The sequence below is a fragment of the Grampus griseus genome (genome assembly GCF_964374135.1).
Source record: "Grampus griseus genome assembly, chromosome: 12".
In the NCBI taxonomy this organism is placed as follows: Eukaryota; Metazoa; Chordata; class Mammalia; order Artiodactyla; family Delphinidae; genus Grampus; species Grampus griseus.
In genome coordinates, this window is record NC_139006.1 from 75,272,367 (window position 1) to 75,292,272 (window position 19,906).

The window sequence follows — 19,906 nt, forward strand, 5'->3', positions numbered from 1 at the left end:
AAGTGTGGCGTGAAAAGGACTCAGGACAAATTTTAATGTATTGGCCCAGGTTCTTGTTCCCTTCTTGACATCAGGCGAAGTGTGGTATTAATCCACCCAAGTGCATAGTGAGGAAGAAGGTCTGATGTGGGGGAGTATAGAAGACCCACTAATGCTGGAGCCCACCTAAGAGGACTGAGCTGAGCACCCCTGGGAAGGCTCTCCCACCTTCAGGCACTTAGAGCTCAGACTAGCTCCGACAACACCCTGTCCTGCCTTTTCACTGGCCCCAGGATGTAACCTGCGTTCCTTTCTCGCTCGAAGCTGCCATCAGCCAATCTAGCCTTAGAGATTTCCTCTTTTCTGAGCCAGCTGCAGAGTGAGCCCCGGTGTCCCAGCTACCACACTCAACCCAGCCCAGAGCAAGCACACAGTCCATTTTCTTTCTAAGAGATTTACTACCAGGAAACAGATAAGAGGTAACAAAAATAAGCAGAGAGGGAATTACCAAGATAAAGGCGGTCTTTCACAGCCCCTGTAGCCGAACTCTAGTTATTTTCTTTTCAAAACGAGACTGAATTGAATGCTCTGCTTTTTCCAGACAAAAAGGTGACTAAAAGTGCAAGTTTGCCCAGGACAGAGGGGAGTCTTAGGCCGGGAGGCCTCCTTCAGTGCTAAAACTGGGAGAGTCCCAGACGAAACGGAGTTGGTCACCCTATGAGTGATCAAACGTGGCCTCTCATCGCCTTGACAGAGCTTCCTGACTCAAACCTGTGGGAAGCCCCCCATCAGGCCTGAACAAAACGTGGTGGTTAGGGCTCCTCCAGGTGCCTATTTGTCTCAAGTGGCCAATTCATATTTCTCAAGATCATTACTAAGGCATCACTCCTGATTCCGACTCCTTAGCAAGCCCGCACAGCGTGCTTTCTCCTGTTCAGCTTCCCCACCTAAATGGCAGGCGTCAGCAGGACTCTTTCCAGGAACTCCCCTGGCCATATTCTAGGGATTGGTTACCTTCTCTTTCTCAGACCAAGGAAATCCTCCCACCTCCCACCCCTCAACAGCATTTTGCTAACTGCTATTTCCTGGAAGACTATCTTACAAACCATCTCAATGTTAAACCTGTTCCTGTGCTGTCGGGGTGCGGGGGGATTTTCCTTCTCTTCTTCTAGGTTCTTTGACTGGTCTAATAATTCAATTGACATAAGGCACATTAACAGGAGAAAAACCAATTTTTATCTTGTACATATGGGATCCTCATAAAATTATGACACCCAAAGGCAGCCGGGCAATGGAGGCTTATATGCCATCCTGAGCTACAGGATGGGACAAGGGCTGGGGCTTCAAAGGGGAGAAAGTTAACTTCCTGGAGGATAAGAAGACCAGATTTTGATAATAGAGGTTTGCCCTTCCATACTCATAGGTCATTCAGATAAAAAGTTATTTCTGGGTCAGACCCCTTATCTACATTCTTTTAGGTCGTTAAGGGAGAGGTAACAGCTCTTCTTGAACCTGCTGGGTCTTGACGGACTTCGGCTCAAAATAATCCACATGCCGAAATGGCACATTTAGCGGGTGGCATATTCTGCCCTCCTTCAATGTTAAGGAACATTTCTTAAGAGGGACGCAAAGGATGCAGCCCCTCCCAAACTATTAAACCACAGACTTTCCTCCCTTCTCTTCAGGAAGTTACCATTACAGCCTCCAGCATCTCTGTTTTGAAGAGCATATGACCCTGGAGTCTTTGATTCCACTAAGCAGCTTTGGGCCTTTTCCTGGTGATACCCAGTGCTATTTTCATGGAAAAATCATGCAGAACGCTGGGAGATTTTACTGAGGTGGACCCAGCACCAGGCCAGCCATGCCAAGCAATGTGCAGGGTGTGTGTGTGTGTGTGTGTGCACGCGTGTGCACGTGGATTGGAAGTCTGCCCTACTCAGTTCTTTGCACCTCCAACCAGGTTGCAAGCGCCATCTTTACTGACTTGGGAGGAGCTGTTGAAAGCCTCTCCAAAGGCCACTGTGCCTGCATGATTTCTTGCACTTCCTAAAAATTATGAGGTCCAGTAGGTGCAAATTCCAGCCAATACAGTTCTTGGGTCACATCCCCTCTTGTGCCAGCATAGGTAGGATTCACTGTAAACAAATGGTTATATTCTTGCTTATATGTACTAGTATATATGTACGTGTTAGGTTTTCTAGTAGCGGTAAAGACTGTTGAACTGAGATTAGTTTAAAGCAATACACATGTCATAGTTCTTCTTTCCAGTGATACATCTCTTCATTTTTTTCCTACATTTTGTTTCTGTAATTTTTGAAATGGCAATAAAACTAACCAGTGCTGATTTATATATTGAAAACAGGCTCTCTGAAGTAACTTGGGAAATGGAGTTTGAATTCCTGAATTTATTTATTTTCCCCTGCAGTTAATGTGGCTTGTTTGTTATTCTGGACCTGAGTGCTGATGCAAAGAAAGTAGAAGGGGTGACCTCCTGCTCCCGAGGGGCATTTATCAACTGTAATTTTTCAGAAGTCCTGCCTCTAATCTCCGAATTTCCTCCAGTGAAAATTGACTTTCACTGAGGTGAGTCTGGGGCCAAGTCATCTGCAGGTTCAAAGAGGTAAACTCTGCAAGCCATGAGGTGGAGCCCACCACCCTGCAAGGCCCCCAGGAGGGGAGCAGGTACTCTGCCCCACCCTCTGCTCAGCACTGGCTCCACGGGCAATAGTCACCCCAAACACAATCCAAGTTGTTTAATTAAAAGCTGTCCAGGGAATTCCCTGGCAGTCCAGTGGTTAGGATTCTGTGCTTCCACTGCAAGGGACATGGGTTCAATCCCCGGTCGGGACCTAAGATCCCACACGCTGCACGGCCAAAAAAACAAAAACAAAAACAAAACGTCCAGTCCCTTATTTCCTAAGTGGAGCAGAATGGTAAGTGTTCCTGTCGTAAAGTATAATGGAGATTGGTCTTCTCTCACGCAGCCTGGTGAGGGAAATTGCTCTTAGAAGAACTGTCAGCCTTTCCAACGCAGCACTTTGGGCTGAGACTCACACATACGTGCTATTAAAGTTGATTTCTGGCAAGTGCCACTCGTGGTATTTATTCAAAAGAAGCCAAGTATTTAAATGGAGTTAAAACAAACCAGCCTTTCTGCTCTCCACAACCTACAACCTTCCATTCAACCTTCTCTGAGATTTTGAGAAATTGACGACACCCTTTAATTAGTCCCTTTCTTTCTGCACCAACTGGTCTCAACTGGCACTGGAAATGTTGAAATGCCAGAGAACACCACAAAGCTGTCTAAGTGGCGGCTTACTAAGAAAAATTCACTTCCTTTAATTTCCTTCCTGGGTTTTAGACCAACTGAGGTCATCTGCTCAAGAACAACCTGTCTCCTCTTTCTACCTGCAAATGAGGGTGGTGCCTGCCAGCAGCTCACAGCACAAACTGCAGCAGGGCCAGGGGTTCTGCTGGCCCAGGGACAGGAATGAGGAACTGGGAGATGGGGACGGACATATGTACACTACGATGTATAAAATAGATAACTAATGAGAACCTACCGTACAGCACAGGGAGCTCTACTCAGTGCTCTGTGGTGACCTAAACGGGAAGGAAATCCAAAAGAGAATGGATATACGTATACGTATAACTGATTCACTTTGCTCTACAGCAGAAATGAACACAACATTGTAAAGAGACTATACTCCAATAAAAATTAATTAAGAAAAATAAAAGCGTGCATGGTGAATTTCAGTGTCAGAGAATATGACAGCCAGAAGGGGCGCCGGAGAAGAGGAATTCCCGCACTGCCCTGAAGAAGAGGCTGAGGTGCAAGGCCCTGGAGCAGCTGGCTGAGGGGAGGGGAAGAAAGCAAGGGGGCTGCTTGGCCCTGCTGACTAATTTTGATCCACCAGAGGACTCACGCCTCCACCGCTCCCCAGTTTGGATTTCCTTGTTGCAGGGGAGGAGGCCTGAGGGCTCAGGAAGGTAGACCAGCTTCGGGATGGTAGCCAGCACTGCAGGGTGAGGATAGGGCAGGACCAGAAAGTACTGTGGGCTTAAAAACATGTTTTCTCTGCCTTTCCTTTTTTTTTTTATTTAATGTGCAAAGGTTTGAGTTAATTATTCTCCTCAGTTCATAGCACACTATCATCTTTGTCCTCTCAATGGCCCTGTGTTGCTTTGTTTATTTATTCCCTTTATCTGCAAATCCCATTCATTTCTCCTCATAGGCAACCATTCTAAACTGTTTAATCTGTATCTTTTTATTTGAATGTGTCTAGCAAAATGGTATTATTGTGTCGTATGTATGGATATATGAAGAGGTAGATAGATAGACCTCTATTTATATTGATATATATGAGATTTTTATCTTGAAAAAAATAAAGACACACAAGAAATTCATTAAAAAAGAAAATACAAAGGCACATGAAAAGATGCTCAACATCGTTACTCAATAGAGAAATGCAAACCAAAATCACAATGTGATACCACTTCACAGTCATTAGGATGGCTACTGTTAAAAAACAAACGGAATTCCCTGGTGGTCCAGGGGTTAGGCCTCCACTACAAGGGGCACGGGTTCAATCCCTGATCGGGGAACTAAGATCCCACAAGTCACACATGGCCAAAACAACAACAACAACAAAACAAACAAAAAACAGAAAATAACAAGTGTTGGTAAGGACGTGGAGAAATTGGAAACCCCCTGCATTGCCGGTAGGGACATAAAATGGTGCAGCCGCACAGGAAAACAGTTTGGTGGTTCAGCAAAAAGTTAAACATAGGATTGCCATATAATCAAACAACTCCACTCTTAGGTATAGACCCAGAAGAAGTGAAAACAGGGATGCAGATTCTTAAACACGAATGTTCATAGCAGCATTATTTGCAATAGCCAAAAGGTGGAAACAACCTAAGGGTCCATCAACAGATGAATATGGATTTTTTTAAAGTGTGTTATATGCCCACAGTGAAATGTTAAACCTCCCCAAAAAAGGAATGAAATTTTGATCCACACTACAACGTAGATGAACCTTGAAGATATTGTTCTGAGTGAAATAATCCAAACACAAGAGGACAAATAATGTGTGATTCCACTTATATGAGGTACCTAGAATAATCAAACTCATAGAGACAGAAAGTAGAATAGTGGTTACCAGGCAATGGAGGGAGCGGGGAAGGAAGAGTTATTATTTAATGGGTACAGAATTTCAGTTTGAGATGATGAAAAAGTTCTGGAGGTGGATGGTGGTGATAGTTGTACAACAGTGTGAATGATCTTGATGTCACTGAATTGTACACTTAAAAATGGTTAAAATGGGTCTTCCCTGGTGGTGCAGTGGTTAAGAATCTATCTGTCAGTGCAGGGGACATGGGTTCGAGCCCTGGTCCGGGAAGATCCCACATGCCGTGGAGCAACTAAGCCTGTGTGCCACAACTACTGAGTCTGCACTCTAAAGCCCACGAGCCACAACTACTGAAGCTCATGTGCCTAGAGCCCGTGCTCCGTAACAAGAAAAGCTACCACAATGAGAAGCCCGTGCACCGCAACTAAGAGTAGCCTCCCACTTGCCGCAACTAGAGAAAGCCCGCATGCAGCAATGATGACCCAACGCAGCCAAAAATAAATAAATAAATTTACTTTTAAAAAATGGTTAAAACGGTACATTTCCGTTATGTACATGTTATCATGCACACAAAAAGACATGTAAAAAAAATTCCCCGCCACCAAAAATAAGATTACAATAAACATCTCTGGCCTGTCCCACGATGGCGCTGTGTGAGAATCTCTCCAGGATATATTCCTAGAAGCCAAATTTCTGGGACATTTTTAATTTAACCAAGTACTGCCAGGTTGTTGCAGAAATGGAGCTCCAGTTTGCACTCCTTCCCACCAGCAGAGCACAGGTGTTTCTCTGTCCTCACATTCCAGCCAACGTTTGACATAACCAGCTTTCTAATTTTTGCAAGTCTAATACGAGAAAAGTGTTGCTTTGATTTGCATTTCTCTAATTGCTAATGATTTTACTCATCTCTTTATAGACTGATTAGCTTTTTGAAATTCTTCTGTGTAATGGCTTAAATGTGTCCCCCGTGAAAAGGCATGATGAGGTCCTAACCCCCAGTGCCTCAGGATGTGACCTTATTTGGAAATAGGGTCTTTGCAGATGTAATCCAGTTAAAATAAGGTCATTAGAATGGGCTCTAATCCAACATGACTGGCGTCATTTCTGGAAAAAGGAAATTTGCACACGGAAACAGATGTGCACACAGGGTAGACTATGTGAAGAAATATAAAAAGGACACCATATGAGGACTGGAGTTGTACTGCCACAAGCCAAGGAATGTCTGGGGCTACCAGACGCTGGAAGAGTCCAGAAAGGATCCTACTAGGCTATCCGAGAGATCCTGGCCCTGCTGACACCTTGATTTTAGACTTTCAGCCTCCTCATCTTTGAGACAATAAATTTCCGTTATTCTAAGCCACCAGTTTGGGTTATTTTGTTATGACAGCTGTAGGAAACTGATACCCTCTGTGAATTGCCTGTCCATATTATTTGCCTCTTTTTCAGCAGGGCTCCTGCATCTTCCTATAATGTGCAGAAGTTCCTCGTCTGCTCCAGATTCATCTTCATTTTTTGCCTTTCTCCCTCTATCACTCCCACCGGCTCCCATGGGGTCACTTTGAGAGCAGAATTTCAAGTAGAAGGGAAGGGCAACCCAGCTGGACAGAGATGAGAAGGAAAGAGGAAGCAGGGGTATTTTTAGGCCAAAGAGGCTTTGTGTTGCCCCTAAACAGAAGTGGAAAGGCAGGCTTGGATTGTAGGAAGATCAGCCTGAAGATACTGAGGAATCTCTGTGATTCCCTAACTGCCTTGAACCCTTTATCCTCAAAGCCTTTGATGCCCACCTATGGCTAAGATCAGTCAGTGAGTCTCAGATAGATCCCCAAGCCATTTTTGGGTCAGGTTTACAGGTGCTTTGGGCCACCCAGTGACCACCTTCAAGGATACCAGCAGTTTGCTTCACGCCCACTCACATGAGGCCCCATGGAGAAATCATGCACCAGGCTGTGTTAGGCCTCCTGAAACTGCCCTTCAATTTGGTTTCTTTGAGCCTTTCAGAATATCCACAGAGGAAGGCCATGACATATTTTAAAAGATGTTTGCTTGAGAAAGGCACTTTTGTTAGCAAAGCTGGATGACACGGCACGGAAAGGCTAAGGCCACTGGAAGAAGTTGGCTTCGGCAGTTGTGGGCAGGGCCAGGGCTGCAGAGGCAGGGGCTGAGAGTGTGACTTCGTCCTTCCCTAAACGGTGCCATCTCTTGTTTTCTCACGGTACCTTTCCTGAGAGCCCGCTTAAACCCCTCTACACGTCCCCGGACATGCAGCACCTGGAATTCCAGCAACATATTTCAAAAGACCCTCCTGCCTAGATGTGGTACAGGGAGATGACCAGACTCGGAATCCTGTACCAGGAAGATCAACTCACACCAAAAAAAAAATCAGGAAGACTCCATCTATATACCCTTTGTACAATAAGACTTTAAAAGAGTTTTTTTGTAGTTTTCTTTCTTGAAAAAGATCAAATGATATGACTGAGAATACTCACAGAGCTATTGCATGCCTGGAGAACTCAATCTAGGGTAAATGTTTTGGTAAGGACTTCAAAGAGAAAATACAAATGGCAAAAGAATACATGAGAAGATATTCAATCTACCAAAGAAATAAAAATCTAAAATATAACACCTTTTTTTCATACTGATAAACAAAGGCTTAAGTGAGGGCGGGGGGAGGGGACTAGAACTTTTATATACTGTTGGTAGGCAGGTAAATTGATACAGAATTTTTGGGGGAGGCATTTTTGCATTGCCTCCTAAACTTTAACATATGCATACCTAGTAACCTAATAGATCCAGTCTAGAAACTTATTCTACGTTAGTGCTTGCATATGTATACCATGATATATACAAGGAGAATGATCAATTAAATTTTGGTACTTCTATTCAACAATACCATGTACCCCTTAAAAAGAGTGGAGTGTTGCTATGAATAATAACCTGAAAACTGCCTGTGATACATTGTTAAGTGAGAGGATCAGGGTGTAGAATAAGATACACATGTGTAATAATTCCATTTTATGTACAAAATGTTTGAAGCTAGGCAAATAGGCAAGTAGGTGATAGAGTAATCATACATGAGTTCAGTAAAATAGGATGATACATACCAACAGGTGAAGTGGTGGGGTTATCAGCTTTCACATCCTATTCCATGGCATAAAACTCTCCCTAAAATAACCTGCTCTTGGTCTTTTGATCGTCACATAGCATCACAGATCATGGAGCAAGCTCTTCAAAGTCATGATCTGGGACATTCACCTCCATATTCCCCAGATCTAGTTCAGCGGCAGGCCTCACAGGAAGTTCAACAGCTGTTTGTTGAAGACTATAGGGCTTCACCCTTCCCTACTCCACGCAACTACAGAGGTTAATGTGGCTTTATCAGGATTCAGGGTCAGCTTGAGTCTACCCTCAGAGCCAACCTGCAAAACAGTTTGGTGAAAGCAAAAGTGTTAAGGACACAGGAACTACCGCCCAAGTGTGGTCCGGCTTCTCCTCACCGTTGCTGCAGCCAGGGGCCACCGGCCTGTCCCAGTTGGAAGGCTTTTAAGTCAGTTCACAAGGAACGACCCAGTGGGATAAAGGACTATCTGGTAAGGTGGATGGAGGCCAAATAGGGAGCAATAAAGGAGACAGAGAAGCAAGAGAGAGGAAGCAGAGGGTAGAGAGGCAAAGAGAGTCAGGTGACACCACGAGGAATTTACAGACAGCAATCAAGAAAAGAAGCACAAGATTATAAATTTACATATAGAACAATTCTCAAAAAGGTCACATGACCTGGCCTTGTCTTTTTTTTTTTTTTTTAATATAGTTATTTATTTATTTTTGGCTGTGTTGGGTCTTCGTTTCTGTGCGAGGGCTTTCTCTAGTTGCGGCGAGCAGTGGCCACCCTTCATCGCAGTGCGCGGGCCTCTCACTGTCGCAGCCTCTCTTGTTGCGGAGCACAGGCTCCATACACGCAGGCTCAGTAGTTGTGGCTCACGGGCTTGGTTGCTCCGTGACATGTGGGATCTTCCCGGACCAGGGCTCGAACCCGTGTCCCCTGCATTGGCAGGCAGATTCTCAACCACTGCACCACCAGGGAAGCCCTGGCCCTGTCTTTTAACTGCTCCCACTCTAGTCTTCAAGCCCTCTTTGAAGATGACCACAAATAGAAGAATCTTTCCTAAGTGAGAGAGTCCAACATTAATAAATTCCTTGAAATAAATCTCCAAACTGGATTGTCAAGCTTTGGCTCACAAGAGTGCACCAATTTGCAAGCCGGCCCTTCACATGGGTGTCTGACATCCCAATGACTTGTCTTACTCTTCGGTCTGGTGTCATATTATCGAAAGCTAATATTTGTCAGTGTCTTATTAAATGCCATGAGTCTAAGCTCTTCGTGTGTATTGACTCTTCCTCTTCACAACAGTCCTATGAGGTACATATAAAGTAGAAAACACACTTTGTAGTTGAAGTGTCTGTGTGGTTAAGTAATTTGTCCAAGGTCCCTCAGTCAGTAACTGTGGGACCCTTAGACAGTGCTTCTTAAATTTTAACATGAATCTGAATCACCTGGACATCTTATTAAAATGCAGATTCTGACTCAGGAGGTCCAAGGTGGGGCCTGAAATTCTGCATTTCTAATGAGCTCCAGGGAATGCCAATGTTGCTGGTCCCACAGACCACACTTTGAGTAGCAAGACTCTAGAACTCAGGTCATGGTGGTTACACTTTCAGAGCCAAGCTGCAATACCAACTGTGAGCTCCAAGGATGTAGATTAACCGCTCTGTTTAAAAGAAGAGACTGGGGGGGCTTCCCTGGTGGTGCAGTGGTTGAGAGTCCACCTGCCGATGCAGGGGACACGGGTTCGTGCCCCGGTCCGGGAAGATCCCACATGCCGTGGAGCGGCTGGGCCCGTGAGCCATGGTGGCCGCTGAGCCTGCGCGTCCGGAGCCTGTGCTCCGCAACGGGAAATGCCACAACAGTGAGAGGCCCGCGTACCGCAAAAAAAAAAAAAAAAAAAAAGAGATTGGGGAGGATGATCTCTGGATGCCGGCAAACTCTACAGTTTAAAACCATTGCAAAATCCTCGTAGAGAAAAAGTTACCACTGCATTCCTGGGCCACACTCAGTGCCCAGGCCCCAAGTCATATACTCTACTGTAGAGAAAGAACAGGACACGTAATGGAGAAGTCTTTCCATAGAAAGTGACATCAGAATACATCACTCCAAAAATATGCCCCTTTGGCATATGGATTATTTTGAGCTAAAGGCAACTGAGAGCCAGCAGATGTAGGAAAAGCTCTTTACCTCCGCAGCTGCCTAAAAATAAGGTATAAATTTCCCCTTTAGAAAAGGAAATTCACATTCATAATGTAAATTTCCATTTGTAAAGACGTCTCTGTACAGGGAGGAGAGCTACTCAGGAGACACCTCTTATGTGCATAACAAGAAGATCCTTTTTTACCCCGCATTTCCTCCTCTCCTCTCTCTTTACCTTGTCCCCCAACCCAGAAGCCCCAGACCCCCTTTCCTTTGTTTAGCTTAACGTGGTATATAAGCCCCAATCATCTGACCCTTGAACCCCATTTTCTCTATCAAACTCCATGCAACGTACGTAATTAAAATTGTTTTTCTCTAATCTGTCTTATTTCAGTTTGATTCCCAGGCCCTAGACATTGAACCTAGGAGGATAGAGGGAAAAATGTTTTTTCTTCCACTACACATCTAAGCTGAGACATGAAGGGTACCTAGGAGTTTGCCTGGTGAAAGCCGATGGGGAAGAGAGGCTGGCAGAAGAAAGAGCACGAGAGAAGACCTGAAGTCAGCCAGGTATTAAAAGGTAATAAAAGTAATAGTGATTGACCTTCAGGTTGAAAAGGAAAGTGTGTGAGAGGTAGAAATGTGAATCGGGCCAGCTCACAGTGTGTCTCAAAGGCCTGGTTTCTTTTTTTATTATTTATTTATTTATTTATTTATTTATTTTTGGCTGTGTTCGGTCTTTGTTGCTGCGCGCGGGCTTTCTCTAGTTGCAGTGAGCGGGGTCTACTCTTCGTTGCAGTGCGTGGGCTTCTCATCGTGGTGACTTTTCTTGTTGCAGAGCACAGGCTCTAGGTGTGCAGGCTTCAGTAGTTGTGGCACGAGGACTCAGTAGTTGTGGCTCTTGGGCTCTAGAGTGCAGGCTCAGTAGTTGTGGGGCACAGACTTAGCTGCTCCACAGCATGCGGGATCCTCCCAGACCAGGGCTCAAAACTGTGTCCCCTGCACTGGCAGGCAGATTCCTAACCACTGTGCCAGCAGGGAAGTCCCAAAGGCCCAGTTTCTTAACATGACCCGTGGGCTAAGGTGATGCAAAGTCTTTGAGGAGTTTTTTATTTTTATTTATTTATTTTTTTGTGGTACGTGGGCCTCTTACTGCTGCGGTCTCTCCCGTTGCGGAGCACAGGCTCCGGACGCGCAGGCTCAGCGGCCATGGCTCACGGGCCCAGCTGCTCCGCGGCATGTGGGATCTTCCCAGACCGGGGCATGAACCCGTGTCCCCTGCATCGGCAGGCGGACTCTCAACCACTGCGCCACCAGGGAAGCCCCTAGCCTTTGAGGAGTTTTAAGCAGGAAATGGATAAATGGATTGGAATTTTAGTTTAAGGAGCTACAGTGTATAGAATAGAATGTGGGGAGCGGTTGGGAGGGGCCCAAGGTCGGAGACATGTGTCCACTAGGAGGCCGTTACAGTTATCACTGTGAAAAATGACAGCAACCCCGAACTGGGGTAGCAGCAGGGGGGTTGCAGGGAAGGAGACACATTCTAGAGACATTTAGAAAGAAGACAACGGAGTGAAAAAAGTGAAGGATGAAAAGGAGGCGAGTGAGAAAAAGACAGTGCTAAAAGATGTTTTTTTTTTTTTTAAAAGGTAAAATCATGACTCATAGGATATAAAATGAACACATGCTAAAGATTTTATTCCACTCATAAAGAAGGAAGCAGGCAGATGTTATAACTGGTTCAAGGGAGAAATTGAAAACAGACACATCTATGGAGGAGGAATATTGAAATGAATGTACACACGGAGGCAGAGCTAGCTTCTTCCGCAGTGGGGGAGGGGATTCTGAACCTCCACGAGATAGGACACCATGGGCCCATCTAGAGCTAAGAATTATTTTGCATTCTGGTGGTTATGCACCATTTACGGAGTTGTACAATAGTCCCTGAGGAATCAGAATACTCAGAGGGGTGTCCCCTTGACAATGCAAAGTTTTCTACAGAAGCACAAATTTGTCCTTGAAGCAGGGTGACTCTGGGATGTCTGACTTGGACACCTAGGGGGACAGTTATGACATTCACTGAGCAGGGAATATGGGCAGAGAGGAGGTGCTGAGGGGCTGGGCTGGGGGAGGAGAGAGGTGGTACATTGACTTGGTCACATTTCTTTTTTTTTTTCTTTTTTTGGCCGCGCTGCAGGCCATGAGGGATCTTAGTTCCCCCAGCAGGGATCGAACCCGTACTCCCTGCAGTGGAAGCGAGGAGTCCGAACCACTTGACCGCCAGGGAAGTCCCCAGTCACATTTCAATAGCTGACGCTTGCCTCTGGTGGAGATGTGGCTGGGCAAATACTTCAAGATATGAAGGGGAACCTCCAGTCTCACGACAGGGCACGCTGTTCAAAGGAAGAGGGGTACTTCAACTAGAAAAGCATGAAAAGCCAAATGTCTAAGGCCAGTGGCCCTGCCTTGGGCAGGGTGGTCCTGTTTTGTTTTGGTTTCAAGGATAAAGTATCTCTCTCGGGCTCAGTGGCTCCAGTTTTGGGGGAGGCATTGTTTGAAGAGCCTCCCTTGCTTTAACCACGTGCGACATTGATTGAACACCCTTTTACAGAAGGTTCTGTGTATCACGCTATGATGTATTCCAAATAGATCTTGCCTGGAAGGAACTTCCAGGGTGGCTGTTTAACATTTGGATTTTTCATTAGAAAAAATGTCACTCATGTGACCACTTTCCCATCCCAACAACAATGCTCTTTCTTAAGACTCCTAAAAACAGGGACTGCTTTCCAAACCAAAAAGTGGAAAATGGGCAAAGGATTGTCTTCAATTTGTCAATTTATAGGAAAGGACATATAAAAATTATTTAAAAGTTGAGTTGGTTTTATGGCTTCTGTGTACTGAAAGCAATAATTTCAACTGACGCTTGGGTCTGCCTGGGACATTTTGGATCACACGGTTAGGAGACGCAGGATGTAGTTTTAATAGTATGTACTGGATTTTTTGTTTTTTACTAAGTAAAGCAATATGGTGTACTAGTACTAATGAAAACTAACTAGAAAATAGGAAGATAAGAGTAGAAATTGTGCAGATTCTAGAAGGAATTCTGCTGTTTCCCAGCCTCTGTAGTGCTCTATTTCTCCCAGCAAGTGACAGGTGACCCTTACCTACAGGCCCTGTCCCACCTTCAGTCTAGGAAGCTCTTAAATAGAGGTGTTTGGGTCCTTCTAAGTGGTCTTGACAGGTTTTGTGCTGTGGCCACATAGACCTGAGTTTCAGAGAGACTGGAGTTCAAGGTCTATAAACAAGACCTACCTTGCTCTGGCCGTCCCCCTTCTCTGAACCCTAAGATTAGGGTCTTGCTCCGTGCAGATGCCCTTCTCTGTCAGCTGCCAATTTTGCTGGACTTTGAGTACCACCTCCACTGGATTCCCTGCTGTCATGATCTGCCTGCCTGTTGGAACGTCCTGATCTCTGGGGTCAGGCCCTCCTACTCATCCCATGCTGAGTGCTCAGGACTCTGGCCCACGCTCTTTGTATCCTCCAGATACTCTGCCCTGGACTCCACACAAACCTCACCCCGACACCAGCTGTGGGGCTACCACCAAGCAGCAAAGCTGCCATGGTGGCCGGATCCCAAGCCTGGCCCCATCCAGACTGCATCTCTGTCCACGCAGCACTGGGCCATGTCTGTCTTCACTAGGAAAATCCAGTTAACGTTGGACTGCAGCACTGTCTAAATTTATATCAAAACTGAAATCTGTCCTTGTTTTATAAATTCATATATTATGGAAACATCAAGGGACATCCAGAGCCTTTGGTTCAAGTTCGCTTATTCCCTTCTGAAAAACTGAAATTTTAATCTCCAAATATTGTCTTATACTGCCCACTACCCTCTCCCGCTTCCACTCTGGAAATCCTTGCTCTCTTCTGCATATTTGCAAAAGCAAAGACATTGCTGAGTTTTACTTCCCACAGTCTGTGTTATATGGAAGATGTATTGTTTAGTTTTTTAAATATAATTTTAGATACATTCATCCTTCTTCTCCCCAACGTTCAAAATCACTATACCCCATGCATGGATGTGTATGTGTGCATGTGAATACGTACTTGTTGAAATAAATTACATTGGTGATGTAATTAATCTCCCCTTGATCTTCGATTCTATGATACTACCAGGAAACACGTATGAGGGCCTACAATGTGCCAGGACTGTGCTAAGGGCTTTATATGCACCCCATTCAATCCTCCTAACAGTCCTATGATTAGCCCTAATTGTTGCATGAAAAATCTGAAGCTTGGGGAGACAAAGTAATTCTCCAAGTTTCACAATTAGAGTGGAGCAGAGCAAGATTTGAATCCAAGTCAGATGACCCTGGATGTTCTAAATCTCAGCATTATCTTTGCATCCCAGCCCCTGGTACGATGCAGGGCACAAAGAGGGCCTTCAATACACATTTACTGAGTGAATGAATGCTTAACCCCTCCTTACTTAGATTCAACCTACACCAATTAATGTAGATCATGTATCTACTTTGTACCAGCCACTGTGCTTTGACGTGAAGAAGCAGTTAATGGTTTATCTAAGATAATATCCATAAACTAGAAACTAGAAAACAATCAGCAATATGGCAGAACGAAGTCTAAAACAGACATTTTTGTTTTTATAAAACTGTATCACTGACTCTTTTATCAGCCATGATGCCTCAGTTCTCTTTTTCGGCTTGGAGAAGGAATGAGTAAGACAAAGTGGGGAAAAAAGAATTTCTTTTTTAATGTAACTGAGGAAGACTAAAAAGAAAAATAAAATCAAAGAGGATGTGTGGTAATATATAGGATGTTAGACCCAGAAGAGGTTAAATTCAGTTGAGGTGCCAAGGAGGAAGTTGCTGTTTCCTCCTTAGGTGGTTTAAAATGTCGCTCCACTTGCCAAAGCTCATGGTGATCACAGATCACGGTGGAGAATGGCCACCACAGAAAACCAGCCTAGAGGACTCAGGTTACCGGGAGCCTCCCTCAGCCACTGAGGCAATGGCCAAGAGCTAGGGTTTTATAAAAGAAAGAACGAGATAATGCCATTTGCAGCAACATGGATGCCACTAGAGATGATCATACTAAGTGAAGTAAGTCAGAAAAAGAAAGACAAATACTGTATGATATCACTTATATGTGGAATCTAAAATATGACACAAATGAACCTATCTATGAAACAGAAAGAAAATCAGGGTCATAGAGAATAGACTGGTGATTGCCAAGGGGGAGGGAGGTGGGAGAGGGTAAGAGTGGGAATTTGGGATTAGCAGATGCAAACTGGTATATATAGAATGGATAAACACAAGGTTCTACGTATAGCACAGGGAACTGTAGTCACTATCCTGTGAGAAACCATAATGGAAAAGAATATGAAAAAGAATGTATATATATGTAGAAGTGAGTCACTTTGTCATACAGCAGTAATTAACACAACATTGTAATTCAACTCTACCTCAATAAAAAGTAAATTAAAGAAACAAACAGAAAAAAAAGAGCTAGGGCTTTGAAACCAGCTCCGCTCGGGTTCAGATTCTGTCCCCGCCACTCACCAACCCCACGACTTTGGATGAAGCACAATGATGCCCCCATAAGCAGAGTTTCCTGGTATTTGATACATAGTACCTATTATATTTGTTATTAATTATGATTATTTACTAATAAAATATACAATGAAATCTTAAAAGCATTTTGAAGAGAAACAAAGCCTCCTGTGAAAGTCAATTGACAAACACCCATTATTCAAAGTGCACTTGACATTCTTTGCCCGAGCGGAGAGAAAAGAATCACTCCTGAGAGGCCAAAAACCCGAGAAATGTATACTCCTCCCCAGATGTCCTGGGGCAAGCCAATACCGTGCCACCAACCAAACAGATAAAGATATCTCCAGACCTGGAGGAGAAACAAATCCCAAGCCAGTGCGCTTTCCTTGTTGATAACTAGTAAAGAGTTCAAGCCAATTCTTTCATGAAGAGGAATTGATATTTATAACCGAACTCATTTTATATTTCTAGTAGTTCATCATATAAAACCTGTAAAGAATCAACGTTACAGAGTGTGGCTTCGGTCACTTCCAAATTATTTTATTGTTTTTATAATATCTTGAATTAAAAAAAAAAACCCTCCAGATAATTATTCTGCCAGAGAAATCTGTGGAGTTGACCTGCCTCTCCCAATGTTCTAGAGCAGAGCGTAAGAACTAGCTCAGCTCACTTCTGCCTGGGAATGAGTCAAGTTACACAGTCAGAGGAGAAAGGTCACCTAAAGTGAAATTAACTAAGAAATCAGGGCATAAATCAGAGGGAAAAGACTCATTTTTCTACTTCCCTCTCCCCGGTTCCCGTTCAATCGATCGATAGGTCCTGTCAATTCTCCCATCAAGACAGAACTTGAATCTCTCGCTCTCCTCCCTCTGTCACTCCATTTTTGTGGCAAACACCTTTTCCTCAAATCGATTCTCATTCAATAGCTAGAATGATCCTTTTCAACCTGACCTCATCTCACTGCACTGCCCTGCTTTAACTCTTCAATTAGCAGTACTCCCGAGTCCTTGCACGGCTGTGTGACTCCTGCTTACTCTTATCAGTCACCCTGGACTTTCTCAGGTTCTCAAATGACATAGAGAGAGTCGCTAAATACATGTTGAACATTTGAATAAATTAATGTGCATGGTTGACTTGAAAAGGAGAAAAGAAGAGGCTGGGATGAGCCGTTCTGAGCCTTAACCACCAAGATAATGATTTTCCTGGCAGAGGAGACAATATTTAACAAGTTGTTAACTGGTGCAGGAAAACCCAAAACCAAGGATTTTTATTTAAAATAGAAATTCTGCAGACTTTAACTGTTTGGTATACTACTCACAGCATAGACTTAAAAGGAGAAATGCCATCACAATTCACGGGGGAAAAATCCCTTTTGTGCACATTCCTCATGTTTGTAAACTCAAAAGAGCAGGTGATTTGATGACAGGGACAAAGACATTGCTACTGAGAAGTAGCTACACGGTGTTGATTTGTGTGTTTTCTGGGCTTTCTCAGGAACAATAGGCTATTTTTGCTTGAACTTGTGTGGCTCGCCTAGCACCCTAGATCTCACTTTCGTTAAAGGTTGGCTTTGTTGCTCATTTGCTTTTCACCTCTTTAATTGATAGACTTGGACATCAGCAGAGGTAACTTCAGGCCATGTTTAGGATGCAGGACTCAGGCCCACTAAAGGTGATAAACAAAGATTCCCTTCCAAGAAGAACCTTAGCAAAGGGAGATTCTCTTCCAACATCCTGGCCCAATCGTTCCATATTCCAGAAGCTATTAATTTTCTCTGCTCCCACCACAGGAAAATGTTTGGTCTCAGGGGAAGTAAGCCAATTAAACAGTTGCTTAAGGGGGAGACTAAAATAAGTTAGGAAAGTTGAATGGAGCCACTAACTGTTCCTCTTGAAATCTAATGAGGACGACACTCAGATGGCAATTCAGCAGATTGAAACCATCAGTGTTAGTCATGGAATGCAGCGACCACAGCCGAATACAACTTAGCTGTCCAGCGTGGGAGGAAGCTGCCCTTTGATGATGCTTTAGGGGACAGAAGGGAGAAAGTATCTTAATCTGCAGAGGGCGTGTTAGGTAGACTATGAGCACTTGGGCTGTTGGAATCCAGTAATCCAGATCCATCGTCTGCTGTCTCCTAATGGGATGTCACGAGGCAGGAGTCTTTTTTTTTAATTAATTAATTAATTTATTTATTTATTTATTTTTGGCTGCGTTGGGTCTTCATTGCTGCATGCAGGCTTTCTCTAGTTGCAGCGAGCGGGGGCTACTCTTCATTGCGGTGCACAGGCTTCTCATTTTGGTGGCTTCTCTGGTTTTGGAGCACTGGCTCTAGGCGTGTGGGCTTCAGTCGTTGTGGCACACGGGCTTAGTTGCTCCACGGCATGTGGGATCTTCCCGGACCAGGGCTCGAATCCGTGTCCCCTGCATTGGCAAGCAGATTCTTATCCACGAGGCAGGAGTCTTTTACCCACTTTTGCTTGCTGGAACATTCTTGACCTGCTGTACTCCCATTACCTTTACCCATTCCCTGAAAGTCAAGCCCTGCCCAGGCTCTGCAGGGGTTAGGATCAAAGTGGTAGGATATGTTCAGAATTCAATGCACTAAAAAGCAGCACAACTTTCTAAAATGTTCCAGTGAAATGGAAAAGAAAATTAAAAACTTAAGCCTCTTAGAATGTAAATGGTGCCAGTGTGCTTTGCGATTTGGACTCCTGCCCATTAAAAAAAGAAAAAAGAAAGAAAAAAGAAAACCAGGGCTTCCCTTGTGGCGCAGTGGTTGAGAGTCCGCCTGCCGATGCAGGGTTCGTGCCCTGGTCCGGGAAGATCCCACATGCCGCAGAGCGGCTGGGCCCGTGAGCCATGGCCGCTGGGCCTGCACGTCCGGAGCCTGTGCTCCGCAACGGGAGGGACCACAACAGTGAGAGGCCCGCGTACCGCAAAAAAAAAGAAAAAGAAAACCAGAAAGCTGAGTGCTTACGAGCTGAAGTATAAAGAACACTAAGAGTGCTGTAAACACAGTCATGACTCTGGGCCTCCCTGCCCTCACTGGGTTTAATGTCACCCACCGTAATTTTCCCACAAGGTTGCTCTGAGTATAAATCATGCTGATGACCCCAAAGTCTGTTGAAAGGTAAGAAGTACTTCTGTAAACTCCTGATATCATTTGTTTAACCAATCAGCTCTCTATCTGAAATGGATGGAGAGGAAAGAGTCCTTTTTGTCAGAGTGTAATATTTCAGGATGCTTCCACCCACCTCCCCGCAAAAGGTACACATTAATTTCTCTCTTAAGGGCGAGAAGGAAAACTCCTATGACTGGGTCGCTTCCCACAGAGGGCGACCTCGTGACTCGCCAGCCTCGATTCAGTGCTTTCTTGCATAACTGATCTTGGAGACACCTGCGGTATCATGCTTTCATCTTAATCGAGCGGGTGCCCTCTCCCTCCAGGGTGCCCCCAGGAATCTTTAAAGGCAGAACCCAAGTGTCTTCACTTTTATGTAGCCCAGTCAGAATGAAATGCTGCTTCTATCACAGCCCCGAATCCTGGGGTTGAAGCCCTACTTAGCATGTCATTTGTCCTGCCTTGTGCATTTGTGTCCTGCTAGGCTGGGGGACCCACGCCACCTAACAAGATGCCTTCTTTGACTTTGTTTCCCTCCAATTGACCAGTCCAGTGCCTAGTACATGGCACGAACTTGATCACATTTCCCCTTGATTAAACGTTGTCTCTCTCTCTTTTCTTACATACCTTTTTTCAGTTCTAGTCATAACAGCTAAAAACAATATTTTGCAGCTTCACAACCGGAAAACTGGAAATTTGCCACTGAGGTGAGCAGAAATTTCCACAAGGTTATTTTTCTTCCTCGACATTCAGAAAGCAACATTTCCTGACAAATACTATTCTCCTCTGTGATGGAAGAATTGGATAGCAGGAGCAGAACTGTGTGGGGGCCAAACAGTTGGTGTTATGACTTCACACAAGT